This window comes from Eurosta solidaginis, chromosome 2, assembly GCF_040869045.1.
Source record: "Eurosta solidaginis isolate ZX-2024a chromosome 2, ASM4086904v1, whole genome shotgun sequence".
Lineage (NCBI taxonomy): Eukaryota > Metazoa > Arthropoda > Insecta > Diptera > Tephritidae > Eurosta > Eurosta solidaginis.
In genome coordinates this window covers 272,961,947-272,984,746 of record NC_090320.1, presented here as the reverse complement: position 1 = coordinate 272,984,746, position 22,800 = coordinate 272,961,947, and positions in this window count along the sequence as shown.

The window sequence follows — 22,800 nt, the reverse complement described above, 5'->3', positions numbered from 1 at the left end:
ATCTATGTATATCAAAGCATCATGAATCCAATATTGCATTGACTTATCAATAAGAACTTCAGAAACTTGTGAAATATCAACTCATCTGAGCGCCAGCACATCACATGATTTACATCATAACATGCATACAAAACATAAATTTATCACATCACATCATGTTGAGCAACTCACTGTTATATCAAAGTATTGGAAATATGCTTGGGAAAAATATAATATTGCTCATATATACTAACTCATTCCACACAAAAAGGTAATATACTAATTACATCACATTCACCTCACATCACATCATCATATTTCTGAATTTCTTTGTTCAATGGAAAACTAAATAGTTATTTTTTTTTATTAATAATCCTTAAAGAGTAACATATTTCACCATATCTAGCACTTCTATAAATATTTCATAATTTCAGCAAAATAATCGCAAAAAGTATAATAACACGAGAACTTTGTAAAAAGGCCGTAAAATGCATAGATTCTCCAAAATACCCAAAGCTGTAAAAATTATGGCACTTCTTAGGGAAGGAGTATGTACACACTGTAAAAATTCATGTTTTATGCTAATGAGCTTTTATGCAAGACTATAAGGTTTGCAAATATGAATGGTTGTATAATGATTCGTCTTGTATTAGAGTATGAGTTGGTTGGCTCATACGCCAGACATTACCATATTTGTAATTTTATTTGTTTTGGCCAAATATGCTTTTTCTCGTCTGTCCTGTTAACTTTATGATATTTGACTATTGGCAGACATTTGTTTACATTGGAATATCATAAGCGTCTACTTCAATAGCACAGAATGGGAGGCAAAGTTATTCGTCATAAAAAAGAAGAAAATTACTAAGCAAACGAATTGAAGATATGCAAGGATATTAAAGACAGAAGCAACATTGTTTAATAAAGATGGGAGTTGAATTTTTATTATTATGTTGGTAGCATATTTTTATCCTTAATTGTGTTGACATGTGTTGAAGTTATTGCTTTTACTGGTTTTTGCTTAAGCTTAAATTAGATAAATTCATATTGAATTTAAGTGGAATTAAGGTTTAGAGCACGCACAAATATAGATATTGCCAGTAGTTTACATATATTACCATACATGATTCTGTCCACAAATAATCTGTACATATGTATACGCGTATGCTGTGATTTTTTCCAACTCACCACCGCCACAACCACAACAACTGGCACTGGCCACATTGGCCAACATCGCGCTTGATTCAAGCTACACGTCGCACAGTGGTAGTGTAATATACATTTGTTAAACAAAATTTTGCATACAACAAAATGTGCATTAATCACCTTAGATTACGGTGAAATAAGCATGTATTTAGAGCCCAAGATGTGCACATCGAATGCATTCATAATATGACCCAACTTTAAATTTTCCTTTTTTTGATGTTGGGTATGGAGAAATTTATAGTTTTCTAGATAAATTTTTCCAAGTTTATGAAATTAGCTCCAATTTTCTGCAACATTATTGAAAGAAAAAATACTACTCTGACGCAAGGCTGGACTTCGAGTGGTGGCCGAATCGTCAATTTACACAACGCCACCGTTTTTCCTTGCTCTAGCAGGCGAATCTTGTGCACAAGGGACCAATAACCTAAGTTGAAGTTAGTGGTTATGGAAACAGCAACCAAAGTCATTTTGACTCCAAAATATTATGAAAGGAAATTCTCGACACTGCAATATCTACAGAGGTTTGAGGAAGAGGTTCACGATTATAGTGCAGTTCATAATCGTGCAGCGACCTGAGCATCAATGGCCTATCTCTTTAAGGCTTTAAAGAAATAAGGTGATCTCATTATGGAACTAGGTTGATAAGGCAAAACTTTTACCGCACAATATCGAGGGTAACTTTATGAAATATGAATTTGATTCTGAAACAAAATCAAACGTGCTGTGTGACGCAAACTTTTCAACCCAATTTCCAAACCCTCCCACCAATATAAAGGCCTGTTTATTTAGCATGTGAGGCTCGGTCGACCTTGCAAAGTTCCCCACGGAAGTAAGGAGTTGGATGACCTAAAATATTCAACGTGGCTATACGAAATCCGTTCCGAAAAGTTTCGGCAAAGGCTCAACAAACGTCTAAAACCTCCAAAACATGCAGGGCGTCTGCTTATCACTTCAAAAGGGCAACGAAAAAGATTACCACAAGTCTTCCGCATTGAAGCCCTTGATGGGAGAATGTAATTTAATGGAACAAATCATTAGATGCCCAAAGAAAAACTTATGGGTGCTAATATGATCTGTAAATGTAAGGGCCACAAACTGGAAACTCCGTTAAGGAGCTGGAACAAATTTCTCTCGATCACAATGCTATCACCCAAAATAAAGAACAGTGTTTATGTTCCATTAACCAGGGGCTGAGTTTTTGAAAGGGGCCACTATAGTAGACCTAAAAATTGAAATCGTTAAACCGATAAAAAAAATCCATCTGAACCGTCAAGAATTGAATCCGTCAAGAATTGTATTGAAAATTATATCAGGCCGCTCTCTAAGACGCCTGAGATTTTCTCCTCCCAAATTTCCTATGCACCCTAAGACAGTGCTCCAATGAAGAAGAGACCGCAAAATGGTGGATGACCGAAACCGTTTAAACGGCTAAGCGGCAGTTAAGTAAGTAGTATCCGAATTTCGGATTAAGTGGAACTGGCTCTTTACACAAACACTTACAAAATTCCACTGACCCAGTAAGCGACTATAGAAGTTTCTGTATCCTGGTAAATTTTAAAGTGATGCATGGGCAAGATTTGACAAAAATACGCTCCTGGGCTTTGAATGTGATGCTGACCATTTTGTCAGTGTATATTGCGGCAATGGCAGCCACGGCTCGGGCCTTGATCAGGCTTTTTAATATGTATTCTTACATATTGGGACATTTTTCAAGTCAGGACAAATTATTTTATTATTTCAGAAGAAAAATTTGCTTAAAGAATCAGGTGCAAAAGAACAGTTAAATAATTCATGAAAGGATGGAGTTTGGGGAGCAATGTATACGGCGGGGTTTTTTTTATCAGACGTACGATATCAAAGGCTCGATGTCAGCCGCAGATGCTAGTTATCCGATCACTGCAGTGTATCTCAAGCGAAAGTCGCAGCGATAAAAACGTGGTTGATGTGATGTTTTTAAATGCTGCTGCGGTTAGAGAATTTAATATCTCCTCGAAGAGAAAAGCAGCAATCAAAGTTCTGCGCTCGACTGGGGTGCTATCTGTGGTGGACTGGTGGTGACTGAGTTCGTTTTCGATTAACTCAAAATATTATATTACTAGAACAATTGAATTTCTTGACCCAAATCGTTAAACTATCGTTGAAACTAATTATAGAACTTCAAAGTTCCGGTAGCCATATGAAGTCTGCTCTTGTGCAGATAGTGTCAAATTCTCTTGACAGCCACATTCTTTTGTCGTACATCAAAATTCTTTTTACCGGAAGGGGATAATATTTGGTCTGTCATAAGCATTGCGCTCAATAAGGCTCATTTATATCTAGTGATTATTAGTCTGGAGGGAACTGTCTTTATTGCCTTACAAAGAAAGATTCAAGTTCATGCCTCATTTCTCAATTTCAGTCTCTCAACTTACTGGAAAACTCATTTCTGCTGCACGTACTTGAAAAAAGATGAGATGGACTCTCTTCATAATTGAGTGTACAGCTTTTGCCAAATCCAGCCGAAAGAATTTCAATCTCGGTTCGCTCCAAATTCTGGATATTAGTTATATTCGAAGCTACAGCACCGCCACTCAGCGATTCCCCAAGTACTTAAAGCATTGATTTATGTGGTATTGCAACGGATCTTCATTCAAATAAAAATGAGTTTTCTTACCTGGGAACTACCAGTCAGCTTTAATTTTAACGTTGAAATGTAAAAGAAAAGGAGAGGAGAGAGAAGACTATAAGTTAAAACCCAAACCAGGCGTTTTATCAATTTTTTGTTAGTGTGTTTGCTATCAAGCATTTATGGAAATTTTATCGGAAAATTATCGATTTGTTATCAGAAAGTTATCGATCTGACATCGATAAGTTATCGATTATCTTGGATTTATTATTTCCTTCCGCTTTTATTAGTCGACTCATTTTCTATATGACACTGTACGTTGTAGCGCTGGTTTTGTTCGCTTCTGCTTTTAGCCTTTTTCATCGTCCAACGTTCTTATGTAGCTTTTTACACTTAAACGTAAATATTAGAGCGGGTCAAATTTTTTTCCCATCAGGAGTAGAACAAAAACGTAATCTACAGATGATTCTAAGAAAAATATATATTTTGCCATATGAATGTAGGATTTGGCCAAAAAATCCTCATAGCTTCTGATAGAATTATAGGAAAATAAATGTATTTTAAATGTATTTTACGTACATTAAATAATCTTTATTAATATACATAGTGTTTTTGAATTTTAGTAGAGATATCAGGCTTAAATAATGAGAAATTAGCTTATAATGAACTTTTAACTACTATATTATAATTTTTAACAAATTTCTTACGAAAAATGGTTTATTCTTTACAGCTTTTTGTATTTAAATTTAAAATGGAAGAACCAAATCCTTCTACATCATCTGAATCCATTTTATCACATATACTTGGACACGATATTATTGCATTTGGTTATCAAGTGAATATGAATTTACCATCTAGTCTTGGCATTTTAAGATTTTATTTTTTTTAAGTGATCATGTTGTTGTTATTATTGAGCTCAAAGCAGGATTAAATAAATTAAATTTATTTTGTTTTTATTTGATTTAATGTCAATATTTCGACCTCAGTCTGAAGTCATCATCTTACTTACTTACTTAATTGGTGCTTAACCGTCTAAACGGTTATGGCCGTCCAACAAGGCGCGCCAGTCGCTCCTTCGCTCCGCCAACCGGCGCCAATTGGTCACACCAAGGGAGTTTAAATCGTTTTCCACCTGGTCCTTCCAACGGAGTGGGGGCCGCCCTCCACCTCTGCTTCCATAGGCGGGTTCCGATAGAAACACTTTCTTGGCCAGAGCATCATCTTTCATTCGCATAACATGGCCTAGCCAGCGCAGGCGCTGCGTTTTAATTCGCTGGACTATGTTGATGTCTGCGTATAGCTCGTACAGCTCATCATTAAATCTTCTTCGGTACTCGCCATCGCCAATGCATAGAGGTCCATAAATCTTTCGAAGAACTTTTCTCTCGAACACTCCTAAAGCCGCTTCATCTGCTGTTGTCATGGTCCATGCTTCTGCCCCATATAGCAGGACGGGTACGATAAGTGACTTGTAGAGTATGATTTTCGTTCGCCGAGAGAGGACTTTACTTTTCAATTGCCTACCTAGTCCAAAGTAGCATTTATTGGGAAGATTGATTCCTCACTGGATTTCAGTGTTGATGTTGCTGGTGTTGATGCTGGTTCCCAAATAAACGAAGTCTTATACTATTTCGAAATTATGGCTGCCAACAGTAGCGTCGTTGCCAAGGCGCATATGCGCTGACTCTTTGCTCGTTGACAGCAGGGGGCCTACTCTGTATTGCGATGCGAAAGGCATTGCGATTTGAAATAAAATTGCGATGCGAAAGGTAATTGGAACACGTAGCGCTATCGCATCGCTAACAATGTCGCTTTTTTATTATTCCGTTTGATTATGGACAAATTGTTCTTTGGCAAAATTTATCTTTTTTTTCTATTTTGAATATAAGTCCCATGCTTTTGGAAATGTTCTTCAAATTGTTATTCATCTCGTTTAGGACTTTTATTGAGTTGCTTTGGTTGGCTTTCATTTAGTTGGGAAGTTACACTCTTCCATAAATTATTGGCCGTTGTCTTTGTGTTGGGCGTTTTAAGTAACCCTTTGGCCAAATCTGGGTGTGTTGCCATGAAGTCCACTAGGATTTCAAATTGTTGCTTTTGTGTTTGTTTAGTCTTTGGAGTTGCCCTATATATTTTTAAAAGAATATACAATGAATATAAGGATATCAACTTATAAAATCATCAATTAATACTTACATATTTGAACAATGCGACTGCCTATTAGTTGTAGCAAGAAAAATGCGAAAATCAATGCTGTTTGACATTCGCTTTCGCTATACAGAGTGCTAGCAATGCGAAAATGGAGAAAAATTGCGAATGGGCAAAATGTGAATACGAATGTCGAAATATGCATGCGAATGTCGAAATATGCATGCGAATGTCGAAATATGCATGCGAATGTCTAGATACAGAGTACCGATTTTGCGATTTCGCGTATTTTTTCTTTCGCATCGCAATACAGAGTAGGCCCCCAGGTACTTCGTTTTGTCCTCATTCACCATCAAAGCCATCTTTACCGCTTCTTTTTCCAGTATGGAGTAAGCAGAAGCTGAAGTCCTCATCAGGACTGCAAAAAACAATACGTATTTATAACAAACATATGTACCTAAAAACATAAATTAACATACTGTCACGGATATTAACATCACTAAGTTATACCATCACTAAGGCGATGCCAAGGCCACGATAAGCAGTAATTACGTCAATAATCAAATCATGTATACACATATATAAGGCAGCCGAAAGATGTCACACACAGATGAATTTACTTATACGCCTATGTATGCGCGAGAGACTGTAAACTACAAACATTCACATCAATAATTCAATCAATATGTATCTATATAAACGAATAAATAATTACGTCTAGACATATATACGTATACGAGCAGCGGAGCGGCAATGCACAAATACATGCATATATCTTATCTGAGTTGTCACAAGAGAGAGCAATAATTTGTGCACGTAGTTGTGGCTGGCGATTTTGTAGCCGAAACTAACTAGTAACTTCTGGAAATCGAAGAGCCTAGAAGTATGCAGCGTAAACTATTAAAGCCGGGCAGGCGAGTAAGAAGTAATTCAGTTTGATTTGAGATTTGGATTAGGCGCTATCTAGCGAGCTATAGCAATATTATTTTGAATAGTAGAGCTTCATTTGAGCTGTCAATCAGTTTGGTTATTAAGTAAGCTATTCGTTGCAAAGTACAAGTGTTATTGTGAAGTACTTGAATAAAGGCCATTTTGCATTATTACATATTGGAGTTATTTATTCAACAGTTTAGCGATACGAACTTAGCAGAGGGTTGCAAATAAGAGGATTTGCAGCAAATTCGTTACAATTGGTGTCAGAAGTGGGATTGTTGAATAAATTCCAGAAGACAACAAGGACATGGCAAAGTTCAGTGAATTGAAGATCCAGCAACTGAAGAAAGAGATGGAGAGCCGTGGATTGAATACAAGCGGCGTTAAACTCGAACTTCAGGCACGGCTACGAGAGGCAATGGAAGCAGAAGGAATTGATGTGGAAGAGTATGTCTTTCATCTTGATGGCGAGGAGACAACAAAAATTGAAGAGGAAAACGAAACATCGCAGACAGTTACGAGCACAGACTTGAACATGATATTGGCTGCAATATCTGCACAAACATCGACAGTAGCATCAATGTCGTCACAAATGTCATCACAACTGGAAGAGCAGAAGACGCATATTGCAGAAATGTCGTCAGAAATAACATCAAAGATCGAAGCACAAGAAACGCGTATTTCAGAAATGTCGTCGCAAATGTCATCTCAACTGGAAGAACAGAAGACATATATGGCATCGCAACTGGAAGAACATAAGACATATATGATATGTCAGTTGGCTCAGCAGTTGAAAGCGCAAGAGGATCGCATATCATCGCAGTTGGAGGGTTTTAGTGAACGACAAGATAAAATGGAAGCTGAGATGGATGCTTTGAAATATCGGATTCAGCAGTTACAATTAAACCGTCCAGCAGTTTCAGCGAGTAATCCAAAGGTAAAAACACCATCCTTTGACGGTTCTGTTCCTTTCCAGGTCTTTAAGCTACAGTTTGAGAAGACCGCAGCAGTGAACAACTGGAATGTGGAAGATAAAGTTGCCGCACTCTTCGTAGCATTGAAAGGACCAGCTTGCGAAATCTTACAGACTATTCCAGAGTACGAACCGAACAGTTATGACGCATTGATGGCTGCTGTAGAACGGCGATACGGAAGCGAACACAGGAAACAGATATTTCAAATAGAATTGCAAAACCGCTACCAAAAAGCTAACGAGACTTTGCAGGAGTTTGCTTCGGACATTGAAAGATTGGCTCATCTTGCAAATGCGGATGCACCCGTGGAATACACGGAAAGAGTGAAGATTCAGAGCTTTATAAATGGCATACGGGACGTCGAAACGAAGCGAGCCACATACGCGAACCCAAAGCAAACATTTTCTGAAACGGTATCCCATGCATTGACTCAGGAAACGGCGTCATTATTGAGTAAACCAGCATACAAAGCTCATCGTGTGGAAGTAGAAAGGCCGGAGTGGGTAGATACAATTTTGGAAGCTCTGAAGGGATCACAACAGAAAAATGCCGGAGTTATGAAATGTTTCAAGTGCGGTAACCCAGGTCACATTGCACGTCATTGCAGTAGCAATTCCAATAGTTCCAACAATGTGGGTGGCCGTAAACGCAGAGCTGAAGGAGACGAGCAAATCTCCAAATCCACTCAATCGTTAAACTAAAGCGAGTCAGCCGCGAGGGGCGACAGCTGGCTCCCTCAATTGAATGCCCCATAATCTCTATCTCGCAAATTGGAAGAAGGTCAAACAATCTTACTGTCGGAGGACATGTGGATGGAAAGGAACGTTTACTGACTGTAGATACGGGTGCATCTCATTCCATCATTCGAGCGGATTTAGTCAACAAGAAGATAAGACCATTGCATGGAGCAAGATTGCGTACAGCCACTGGAGAAGACAGCACGGTTCTAGGAGAAGTATCATGTGAAGTCGCAATTGGGAACGTCACGGTAGTACACAATTTTATAGTGGCAGAGATTGTTGATGAAATCATAATTGGAGTGGACTTCTTAATCGACCAGGGCATCAAGATCGACATGCAAAGCAAGACGATGCGATATAAGAACATGGATGTACCACTTAATTTCGGCTACGAGAGAGGCTACAGCAGTAAACGGGTGCTGGTGGAAGAGAGTCAGCGAATACCACCAAAATCCAAAGCAGTCATCTGGGCAAAGGTTGATGGAGATTGTGGGACAACAAATTGTGGGTTGTCGAAGCAGCAAATAAATCAGCACTGAACATACTTGTAGGAAAAACCCTGGCTATGACAAAACAAGATGGACGTATTCCGGTAAGAGTACTCAATGAGTTCAAGTCACCATTCAATTTGACCAAAGGAGCTATTTTGGGAAGATGCCAAGAGGCCGAAATAGTTATTAACTGTGAACAGCTCCAGGAATACGTTGCATCTAGTAATACTGATCTTTCAAAGATATCACCGCATGGACGCATGGGATAGAGGAAGCCTATCAGAGTAAGGCAAAACAACTGCTCATAAAATACGCGAACATATTTGACCAGGATGGTTCCAAACCAGGCCGCACCAATGTTGTGAAACACCAAATTGACACTGGAGATGCGAGGCCGATCCGTCAAGCTCCACGTAGTGTTCCACTGGCGAAGCGGGAAGCTGCGAGTCAAATCATACAAGAAATGAGTGACAGCGGCGTCATCGAACCATCAGCTAGTACATGCAGCTCACCGGTAGCACTTGTAAAGAAGAAGGATGGAAAAATGAGGTTTTGCGTGGACTACCGAAAGTTGAATGACGTTACGAAAAAGGATAGCTACCCGTTACCAAGAATTGACGACACTCTGGACTTGCTCTCTGGTACTAAATGGTTTTCCACACTGGACTTGAAAAGCGGCTACTGGCAAGTGGAGGTATAGGAGGAAGCCAAAATGAAAACAGCCTTCAGCGTCGGAGATGGTCTTTGGCAATTTACAGTAATGCCCTTTGGACTATGTAATGCACCAGCTACTTTCGAGAGACTCATGGATCAGGTATTGAAGGGTCTACATTGGAAAGCATGCTTGGTGTTCCTGGACGGCATCATCGTATTGGGCAAGAATTTCGATGAACATCTTAAGAACTTGGAGGAAGTTTTCCAAAGAATAGCTGGCGCTGGTCTGAAGTTAAGTCCCAAAAAGTGTTCGCTGTTTAAAAAGGAAGTAAATTATTTGGGTCACAAGGTAACGACAGAGGGCATCTGCACTGCGAACGAAAAGATAGAGGCTGTAAAGGATTGGCCAAGACCACAGAACCTACATGAATTAAGAAGTTTCCTTGGGCTGTGCACATATTACCGCCGATTTGTACAAAATTTTTCCAGCGTAGCCCATAGCCTCCATGAGCTTACAAGAAAAAATAAAGCTTTTGAATGGAAGAAGGAGCAAGAAGTGGCTTTCCAAACATTGAAGGAGCGTTTGTGCACTGCCCCAATGTTAGCATATCCGATTCCAGGAGCAACATTTATTCTAGATACAGATGCGAGTGGATATGCTATAGGAGGCGTTTTATCACAACTGGTCGATGGACAGGAGAAGGTAGTTGCATATTACAGCCGTTCGATTGGAAAACCAGAAAGGAACTACTGCGTTACGCGGAGAGAGCTGTTGGCATTGGTAGAGTGCGTTAAACATTTTCACAAATACCTCTACGGCCAGCGATTCCGTGTCAGGACAGATCACGCAGCTTTAAAATGGCTACTGCAGTTTCGTAATCCAGAAGGACAATTGGCACGGTGGATCGAGCGACTACAAAGCTTTGACTTTTCCATTGAGCATCGAAAAGGTAGTACCCATGGAAATGCCGATGCAATGTCACGAAGACCATGTAGTTTGGAATGCAAGCACTGTTCAAAAGCCGAGGCTAAAGAAGACATTATAGATGTCCGGCTAATGACTATAACATGTACAGATGAATGGGCAAGGAACAGCTAAGAAAGTGCCAGCTAGAAGATGCAGATCTGTCACGTGTTATGCAAGGGCTTGAACGAAATGAAAGACCAAACAGAGAAGAGATGTCAGCAGAGAGTCCCATTGCGAAGTCACATTGGGCACAGTGGAACAGTTTAGAATTGATATCCGGTTGCCTTCATCGAGTATGGGAGAGTGAGGATGGTAAATACAAGAATAAACTGATAGTTGTTCCCAGAAAGAGGATTCCTGATGTGCTCAGCGAGCTGCATAATGGTCCAAGCGGAGGTCATCTTGGAATCACTAAGACGCTCGAGAAGGTTAAACAGAGATTCTATTGGGTTGGTTGCCGTCAGTCGGTCACTGAGTGGATTGCGAGGTTTGCAGCAGAGCGAAAGGGCCCAGAACACGAAGTCATGGCCAGATGAAGCAATATAACTCAGGTGCGCCATTTGAAAGGATCGCTATCGACGTCGCCGGTCCATTTCCTGCTAGCAACGGCGGAAACAAATATGTACTGGTGGTTATGGATTATTTCAGCAAATGGCCAGAGGTATACCCAATCCCAAATCAAGAAGCGGAAACGGTATCAGAAGTGTTTATAAACAATTGGGTTGCAAGGTATTGTTTACCAATGGAGTTACATTCTGACCAAGGCAGGAATTTCGAATCAGCTGTGTTCCAGGAAATGTGTAAGTCATTGGGCAATCGAAAAACACGGACAACTGCATTGCATCCTCAATCCGATGGTATGATAGAACGATTCAATAGAACATTGGAGGAGCACTTAAGGAAAGTAGTGGACAAGTACCATAAAGAATGGGATACCCGCATACCATTATTCTTGATGGCTTACCGATCAGCAGTGCAAGAGACAACGGGCCAAACCCCTTCAAAAGTAATTTTTGGCAATGACCTTAGACTGCCAGCTGATTTCAAGTTTGGGATAGATGCCAATGCGGAGAGAAATGTCAGGAAATCCACTAGTGATTTGGAAGAAGAGCTAAGAGAAATACATGATCTGATGAGGCAACGAACAAAGATTATGAATGACAAGATGAAAGCCAGATATGATAAAGCAATTAATTCAGAAGGTTTTCAGGAAGGAGATTTGGTGCTGTTATACAACCCGCAACGAAAAAAAGGTTTGTCCCCGAAATTGCAATGTAATTGGGAAGGCCCATAAAAAGTTGTAAAACGGATCAACGATGTAGTGTACCGCATACAAACCATCGGTAAACCACGAACCAAAATGAAAGTGGTCCATTTGGAAAGGCTGGCAACGTTTAGATCGGGAGATTTGTCTGATCGGGACGATCAGACTTAGGTGGAGGGCAGTGTCACGGATATTAACATCAGTAAGTTATACCATCACTAAGGCGATGCCAAGGCCACGATAAGCAGTAATTACGTCAATAATCAAATCATGTATACACATATATAAGGCAGCCGAAAGATGTCACACACAGATGAATTTACTTATACGCCTATATATGCGCGAGAGACTGTAAACTACAAACATTCACATCAATAATTCAATCAATATGTATCTATATAAACGAATAAATAATTACGTCTACACATATGTACGTATACGAGCAGCGGAGCGGCAATGCACAAACACATGCATATATCTTATCTGAGTTGTCACAAGAGAGAGCAATAATTTGTGCACGTAGTTGTGGCTGGCGATTTTGTAGCCGAAACTAACTAGTAACTTCTGGAAATCGAAGAGCCTAGAAGTATGCAGCGTAAACTATAAAAGCCGGGCAGGCGAGTAAGAAGTAACTCAGTTTGATTTGAGATTTGGATTAGGCGCTATCTAGCGAGCTATAGCAGTATTATTTTTAATAGTAGAGCTTCATTTGAGCTGTCAATCAGTTTGGTTATTAAGTAAGCTATTCGTTGCAAAGTACAAGTGTTATTGTGAAGTACTTGAATAAAGGCCATTTTGCATTATTAAATATTGGAGTTATTTATTCAACAGTTTAGCGATACGAACTTAGCAGAGGGTTGCAAATAAGAGGATTTGCAGCAAATTCGTTACAATACATATATCATATCAACACAACTTACATCTTAAGGTGCACTTGCAAGACTAACTTTTAACAAAACAATTATAAAATGAAACAGCGATTGGTAATCTAAACAGAGGTATAAACAATTGAAAGAACCGTAATTGTAAACAAAAAACTTTCAAAACAACAAAGTAATAGACGGCGAATACGTATAGGCGTGGTCATCTCAGCATTACAATTATATTTAAAACGAAGAAGAAGCCTTTATATTTGTGTGGATGGGTAAAAAATGTCACGAATATTTGTTGTTCCAAATCAGGTTGCGGTAGACATGTGAACAATTCGCGATAATCTGATTTTTCCTGTGTTGAAATTTTATCCTAGGTTAATGACAATTTTCCGTAAGGTGTTGTCATACGTTAAAGCTAACGGGACATATGTTGCAGCCTTGTATATCTTGACGTTTCTAGCTTCTTTATTAACGCCATCACTGGTTCGGGAACAATAATGGCGAATTATTTTCTTGGTTAGCTCTGTGGGAAAGTTGTTGTTTTCCAAGATCTTTTTAATAATTGTAATGTTTCTCTCATTATAAATATTGTCGCTGATGAACGAAACTCGTCTGACAAAATTATTAGCAGTATTCAAAATAAGTCTTTTTTCATGTTGTGAGTAAAAATGTATGAGCTTCCCCGAGGCTGTTGGTTTTTGGTACCAATCTATGGTTAAGAAATTATTCCTCCTGATGACTAATGTATCCATGAATGGTATATTCCCGTCTTTTTCTATCTCCACTGTAAATGTGATGGATATGTGATATCCATTGAGTGTATTCAGCGTTATATTCGTATCTTCCGTTCTTATTATAGCGAATAAGTCGTCCACATACTTTGTTAGTAATCGTGGTTTGTTGACCGATTCAGTCTCAAATCTGGTTAACAATTCTTCCGTCACGATATCCGCTATTACAGGTGAAGCTTGTGATCCTATTGACATTCCTGACCGTTGCTCGTATATTTTATCCTTGTACTTAAAATACATTCAATGGATATCACAGATCCATAAAAATGCACAGTGGAAATAGAAAAAGACGGGAAAATACCATTCTTGAATACCTTAGTCATCAGGAGGAATAATCTCTAAACCTTAGATTGGTACCAAAAACCAACAGCCTCGGGGAGGCTCATACATTTTTACTCACAACATGAAAAAAGACTTATTTTGAATACTGCTAACAATGTTGTCAAACGAGTTTTGTCCATCAGCGACAATATTTACCATGAGAAAAACATTATTATTATTAAAAAGATCTTGGAAAACAACAACTTTCCCACAGAGCTAACCGATTATTGTTCCCGACCCAATGATGGCGTTAATAAAGAAGCTAAAGACGTCAATATATACAAGTCTGCAATATATGGCCCGAGATTATCAGAAAGAATAAGATATTCGAACATGTATGACAAAGAAAACGTGCGGGCAGCTTTCACCTATGACAACACACTACGGAACATTTTCAGTAACCTAAAGGATAAAATTTCAACACAGGAACAATCAGATATTGTATACAAGATTCCTTGCAATGGCGACGGGAAGGTACTACAAAAACAAAACTCAAGACAAGGATATCCGCACACAAATCTATCATAAAACAAGTAAGGACGGGACTGTCTTCGGCTGTGCCGAAGAATTCATGTCTTTCATGAATGGGGCTGAACAATAATCTTATCCCGTTCGTAATCTCCAAATAATCGGATGTATAATATTGGAAATATATAGTGAACAGATGTACATACCTAAACGATTTTTAAGATAAATATAAAATAAAGAATGGCAAAAAACCCCTTATCTCAACGATCGGTTGTATGGGATATATATTATATATAGCTCCGATCTAAATGATTTTTACAGGAAATCTTCTGTGATATATTAGAATATATATCACCAAGTTCCACGTTTTTATATTGGAAACTAAGGGAGAAATGGCCAAAAATCTTTCTATCTGAACGATCGGTTGTATGGGATAGGTATATACTATATACATATAGCTCCGATCAAAGTGATTTTTTCAAGAAATCTTCTATGAAATATTGGAATAAATATCGCCAAGTTTAACGTTTTTATATTGGAAATTGAGGGAGAAATGGCTAAAAATCTTTATATCTGAAGGATCCGTTGTATGGGATATATAGTATATATAGCTCCGATCAAAGTGATTTTTTCAGAAACTCTTCTATGTTCTATGATATATTAAAATATATATCACCGAGTTTCACGTTTATACTTTCTAAATTGCGGCAGGAATGTTCACAATCATCTTATATGAACGATCGGTTGTATGGGAGATATATGTTATAGTGGTTCAATCCTACCGGATCCGACAAATGTCTAATATAATACAAAAATACATCCTTGTGCCAAATTTCATTGAGATATCTCAAAATTTGAGGGACTGGTTTGCGTTCAAACAGACAGACAGACATGGCTATATCAACTCAGTTCGTCGGCCTGATCAATTCGGTATACTTAATGGTGAGTCTAGCTTCTATATTTCTCAACGTTGCAAACATCGCACCAAAGTTAATATACCATTTCATGTTCATGAAAGATATAAAAATTAAATGAATTTTTCAATAGCAAAAAACTGTCAATAGATCAATTAATTGGCATATGCAGCGATGGAGAACCAGCTAATACTGGAATAGAAAATGGTGCTATAAGACTTTTTGAAAAGCATTTAAATAGACCACTGCACTGGTTTATATGCTTGCTTCATTTCAAAGAATTACCATTTTGTCATTTATATTTATTCAGAGCATTAGATAAAACAGTCACGAGTTGACCAAGAGCAGCAAGTGGGAAAATATTCAAATACATTCAAGGCTGTGAAAAATTTCAGGTATGCATTTGTTAAAATTATTTTATAATATTTTTGCAATCAAATCAAAATAGGAAAATTATAATAATTTTAGCTGATCTAAGAAATTTATTTTTCAGGTTGTAAGTGATTTTGAACAAATAGCATTGGAAAATATGCGTTGTATGGTCAGTGATGAACAAGAAAGAGAATTATCTAGAGATATTAAATATTTATATGAAATGGCCAAAGCAATTTCAAAAGATATTATTTCAGTTGATTTAGCTAACATAAAAGCAGGACCAGTCGTACATTACATATACTACAATTAATACACCAATCGAAAATTTGAAAAATCTAGCAGTTTATATTATTAGAATTTATGCGCCAATGTATTTTAATGTAAAATACTATAATTCTGTTATATAAGGCAGTGTACTTTTATCAAAGTTTATTCGTTAGCACGATACCTACCACGTAATTTACTTAATATTGTAGATGGTGTAATCCAAAATAATTCATATTACTCTCATCCAGAAAACATTTTATTAACAATGTTATTTGATGATAGAAAAGCCATACCTGATAGAGCTATCAAACAAATTTTATACTATCCAAAAAAAATACTTGATCCAACTAAATTCAGAGTTTACAAAAAATATAATATCAATTTTAATGCTTCAGCTTATACTGATATGATTGATCTGAATGACGATAATTTACTATCTGAACCGGCATTCACAAGAAATATTCCATACGAACACTTGGTACAATTCTTAGATTATGATGAGCCAAAACTAGATGATCCTAATATTCCAATGCATAAACAAGGAACAGGAAGATATGTACAATTGTTAACATCTGTTTCCAAACGTGTTATAGAAAAAAAAAAACGTGAAGGTGTTATCTCTGTTACAGCAGAAAGTCGTGAAAAACAACCACGAATGGAGAGCAAAAAATATTTTAAAATGAAATAACATAACATTACTTTTATTTTGAAAAATACGTTAAAATGGTCAATTCTAAGTAAAAAAAAATAATTTTTTATATAAATTACATAAAATTACAAAAATTATGGTTTCTTGGTTATTACTTGTATATATAGGTTTTTTTTTAAATTTTTTTCTACTAAAACGAATTCGAAAAAAGAAAAACTTTCTGAACGAAAGTTGTTGGAAATATTCTGAACTTATTTTAGCTGTAAAGATAAAAATGTTCCATAACAAATTTGTTAAAAATGATAATATATTAATTAAAAGATCAAAAAAATCCATCCATACAAATTGACCCGCTCTAATATATATGTATATAATTTTTTTTTTCATTACCTTTTGCAAAACATTTGTTTACTTGCTTATTTTGCTGTTTACTTTTTGCGGTTGTTTGCAAATCATTGACAATTTAATTTATTTAAGTGCAAAAAAAAATAGCAACAAAGCAAAAGCAAAGGTAAACGAAAGTCATCGAAGCTGAAATGAATTTAAAATGCCAAACACGCTAAAAAAGAAAGGACAACGTAAACATACAAACAAATTTTGTACGAAATCGGTAAATATGATTTTATATTGGATTTAGTATTTGTTCAAGAGTACCAAATTATTATTTGCTAATGTGCATGTAGTTGTGTTTAACGTTGGACAATATGCAAATGCATTTTGCATATGTAATTAGCAGCTGTGCGAATCTAATCAATTTATGAGTATATTATAATAATAATAATAGCTTGGTAAGTATATATGTGCAAAAAAATATATCTAAGTGGCAGTATGACAGTCAAAGGCCGCATTTACTGTTTTGCGTTTAGCTGTCTCTGTTCTACATGATCTTTGCTACAACACTTCCAACCACAAATGCAATTGTCAGATTGAAAACTTATTATATTTTATTACATAATCATTAGTACTAGCAGATTCTCAATAATTTTTCTTTATTTTTTTTTTTCGAACAAGTAGCTTTTGTGCTTTGCTTTCGCGTGCAAGCCGCTTTGAAATTTTTGCACTCTCAAATATAAAGGTGGATTTCATTGGCATTAAAATAAGGCAATCTTTTGAGTAGCATACATAAAACACATTAACTACTTAATTAGTGGACATGGTTAAAGTCAAATAAATAACATAAATATAGTTTAAAAGAAAGTAAGGACGGCTAAGTTCGGGTGTAACTGAACATTACATACTCAGCTGCCAAATTACAGCTTACAAAACTTTTAAATTACCTTCTTTTAAATGTTGGGGGTGCCACGCCCATTGTCCAAAATTTCTGCGTCATAAGGTCAACCCACCTACCAAGTTTCATCGCTTTATCCGTCTTTGGTAACGAATTATCGCACTTTTTCGGTTTTTCGAAGTTTTCGATCTCGAAAAAGTGGGCGTGGTTATAATACGATTTTGTTCATTTTAAATAGCGATCTGAGATGAGTGCCCAGGAACTTACATACCAAATTTCATTAAGATAGGCCAAAATTTACTCAAGTTATCGTGTTTACGGGCAGACGGACGGACGGGCATGGCTAAATGAATTTCATTTTCGCCCAGATCATTTTTATATAAAGAAGTATATATATATTTTTTGACCGTAGTAATGAAAATACAGTAATTTAATATCGAAAATGGCTTTATTGCACGCATTCAAACAAATTTTCGTAACACTTTTTCCACTCCGATTGAGGTATTGAGGATTGAGAGTTTGTCAAATTATGCGGGATCCAACGCGAACAAATTTTTTCACAGCTAAATGTTCATGCAATATCTTATTGATGCTCGTCATACTAATGCCCAGAGATGCCTCAATCTCACGGTAAGTCGTATGACGATCTTTCAATATAAATTCGCGCACAGCGTCAATGTTTTGTTGCGCAACAACTGATTTTGGACGACCTTCACATCTTTCGTCCCTGAGCGAACGGCGGCCACGATGGAATTCGTTGTATCAGCGTTTCACAGTGGCTAAGGATGGGGCTTTATCACCAAAAGTGGAAGTAAGTTGTTCAAAGCATTACTGTCTTGATAATCCACGTCGAAAGTCGTAAAATATCATCGCACGAGAATTTTCACCAGTTAATTTCATTTTCTCGCTGAGATACAATATTTAAGTTACTGTAAACCACACAAGTTGTGCTCAAATGTCAAAATTTTTTGAAGAAGGTTATGCTTAAAAACGTCAAACTTTCAACTGAAAACGTCAGATGGCGCCGGCAAACAATTAATGTTGCTAAGGCTCAAAATATAAATAGCAATCCTCGTATCTTTAAGAACGGGTTATGCCCGATGCCTTTATATGGATGTCTTTGGGAGCGTTACCATGCTTGTTTTAGACTTCTTAAGTTGCTTGGAGTCGGGTTATCTGAAGTCAGATGTGCGCTGTGATGCATAGCTTTCTGGATATACAGTGGAAACTGTTTGTTCAGCATTCCAAACTCTCGCCCCACTGTGAAGGTGTTCTTCTGAGGACCTTAAAAGACATCCCCTAAATAAAAGCAGCTGGCCAGTTGCTTGATTGGTGGTTATGAGCGTTTTTCTATTTTTGTCACAAGTGGTGCCTGAAAGAGAGTTGAGGATTTTTTTGCGGATCTGGACTTTAGTTACAATTGCGGCTGCATGCTTGCCAAAATATAGATCCTGATCAAACCTTTAGCTCGCTCTTCGATTTTTTCATATCCTTCTATTCCATATGTGCAGGGACCTAATATAGATATGTTTCTCTTATTCCCGGTTTTGCATAGGGATTTCTTACATTCCAATTTTTAGGCGTTGACGCAGATGCAGCTTAAGCTTATTCCTCCAGTGTTTCTACTGCTTTAGTCATTGCTACTACTTTCTTGTGAAAACCGCTACAGTGATCGGGCAGCTTGCAGAATTTATTTATTTCCAGATCTGTGCAGTACACCGCAGAACCTACTTATTCCATTACATTGGAACTATCGGAGTAAACGTGTTTCGCCTCGTGTGCCATTTGTGCAGCATGCGCCAACCTTCCACCTCTATTGCGGCTCTAGAAGACCCATCAAAGTAAATTAGCTAGCAAATAAGGAAGTCTATACGCCCAATATTTGGTTACACTGTACTACCATAGCCACATGGTCTGCGCTTAACCTGACCCGAGGCTTGAGTCTCGTTGCATTTGTTAACGCTGAGTCCTTCGAAACTATTTCAACAGATGGAATGTACAGATTGGCAGTACTTCAGGGTTTTTTAGAGCTCTCGTTATTACTTACTTACTTACTTACTTAATTGGCGCTTAACCGTCTAAACGGTTATGGCCGTCCAACAAGGCGCGCCAGTCGCTCCTTCGCTCCGCCAACCGGCGCCAATTGGTCACACCAAGGGAGTTTAAACCGTTTTCCACCTGGTCCTTCCAACGGAGTGGGGGCCGCCCTCTACCTCTGCTTCCATAGGCGGGTTCCGATAGAAACACTTTCTTGGCCGGAGCATCATCTTTCATTCGCATAACATGGCCTAGCCAGCGCAGCCGCTGTGCTTTAATTCGCTGGACTATGTTGATATCTGCGTATAGCTCGTACAGCTCATCATTAAATCTTCTTCGGTACTCGCAATCGCCAACGCGTAGAGGTCCATAAATCTTTCGAAGAACTTTTCTCTCGAACACTCCCAAAGCCGCTTCATCTGCTGTTGTCATGGTCCATGCTTCTGCCCCATATAGCAGGACGGGTACGATAAGTGACTTGTAGAGTACGATTTTCGTTCGCCGAGAGAGGACTTTACTTTTCAATTGCCTAACTAGTCCAAAGTAGCATTTATTGGCAAGATTGATTCTTCGCTGGATTTCAGTGCTGATGTTATTGCTAGTGTTGATGCTGGTTCCCAATTAAACGAAGTCTTTTACTATTTCGAAATTATGGCTGCCAACAGTAGCGTGGTTGCCAAGGCGCGTATGCGCTGACTCTTTGCTCGATGACAGCAGGTACTTCGTTTTGTCCTCATTCACCATCAAACCCTTCTTTACCGCTTCTTTTTCCAGCTTGGAGTAAGCAGAACTAACAGCGCGGGTGTTTAGGCCGATGATATCAATGTCATCAGCATATGCCAGTAATTGCACGCTTTTATAGTATATTGTTCCAGTGCGGTTAAGTTCTGCAGCTAGAGCTCTCGTTATGCTAAGCATTAATAGCCTGATGATGCGCCTACATACCTCCTCTAATTTTTCAAGGAAGCTTTATTAACTCCAATAGATGGAAAAATATCTGCAGATATGGATCCTTGGCTAATTTCGACTTAAAAAGATACTCAACCTGAAGTTTAGGTACAAAATACCTCCATTTGCGGTATTACTGGTTCCGAGTATACACAGGTTTATTACTAAACGTATTACGAAGACCCCCTAATTTCATCTGACTGACTGGCACGCCAAACTCCTTCGGGGTAATGGTGTCGATCACTTAATAAGGGCAACAACCGAAGAATACATAGAAAACTTGACATATGATTTTCAGTATCTATGTCAAATATTGTAGACTGACTTATGTTTCCGGGAGTTATAGAAATAAGAAAAAGTAAATGGTCTCGAGCTTGTGATTTGCTTAAGTTCCTTAACGACATACCTTTGTTAGTGAAACGATGAGATCCGCCAAAATATAAAAGAGGGTTTTTATCATAAATTCTGACGACGGCAATTTCGGCGACTGAATAAATTTCTTTTTCAATTTCCACCGCCAGAGGCGTGCCGCCTCTTTCTTGGCCATTCTTTGTAAGCGTATGTATTTATTATTTATTATTATTTTTATTTATTTATTTTGTGAATAACGGATTATGCAAATGAGTCCTCTCAGACTCGTGTTTAGAGGCATAGTTGTCTCCGCTTGCGTCTTCTGAAACGTAAAAAAAAATAATTGGCGCAAGGAGACTTAGGAAGAACATCTCTACCAATTCGCTTCGTGCTTCTTTATAATTCTTCCTTAAAATTGGCGAATGGAACGTACATATTTTATGCCGACTCCGTACGGTATCTGCAAGCAGGTGAATTTTCTATGGAAAGCTATACATAAATATACCTTTTGCTAAAGATTTTGATATTGCCTTTCCAGGGCCTTGATTGCAGGACCTTCGGTGTGGTAGCCGGAGCTAGCTTACACCACATCACGCCGGGCGCTGCCTGTAAGTTTCAGAAGGAGATTAAGTCACATTCATTTCATCAGCTGTGAGATTTAATGAAACGTATATCAATATTGTGATAAGCTTATGAATCAATGACTTTATATTCCGGTCAAATGCCAAACTTGGTATATTAACTTCTAAAGACAAATCGGGCCCACTCCATAGTAATAAAAAAAAAATTTTTAAACATTTATTTTATTTTATTTCAGTGGACCGGCCTTTGCCAAACTTTCGTTCACAGCAGCGCTCCTTTCTGTGATAAGGGCATAATTACTTTCCGATACGGCCCGGTATACAGAAGGCCCGGATTTTAGATCTTTCAATAGTCACGGTCCTGTGTTTATGGGTTGGCAGTTCGTCCTCACCGACATCTCGCCTTCGTCCTTTAAAGCGAAACGGCGTAGTGCAGGTTCCTTTAGTCGATAAGCCCCATAGTCGAATGCCGTGGAGTTTGGATAAGCCCCCACGCCAACGAAAAGATGATAATAAACTAATAAACAAATTTTAAACTTTTATTGCAAACACTTTTATTTGATTGCATTAATTTTTGTCAAACGATTCAAATAAAGTGTTTTTCACTCACAATGAACTCATGGCCGTATTCCTCTCCATTTTTTGCTTGTTGATTTGAAATCACTACACTAAGTACATTTTAACTTTGCCGTTAATACGAGCAGCATGCGCTTGCTTTACAAAAAAGCATAAGACAAATATGTAAATTCATTCTCTTTTGCTCGATTCAAAGGCATAAGATTTAATTTAATATTCAAGGCACATGCATGGCATAAAAAAGATATTAAAATGACAGGAAATAAAAATGAGATTTGAAATAGGGAAGAGTGAGAGATCATTATTTTGGCACACGGGAGACAAGTATATAAATAAATGTCTGCAGACGGCAAGGATTAGTGAAAGAAGAATGTAAGCAAAAAAAAAATGTATGGAAGGAAAAGTTGGAGAAAAAAATGCTTTACACTTGTGAAAAGCAACTTTGTAAGCAAAAAAAAAAAGCC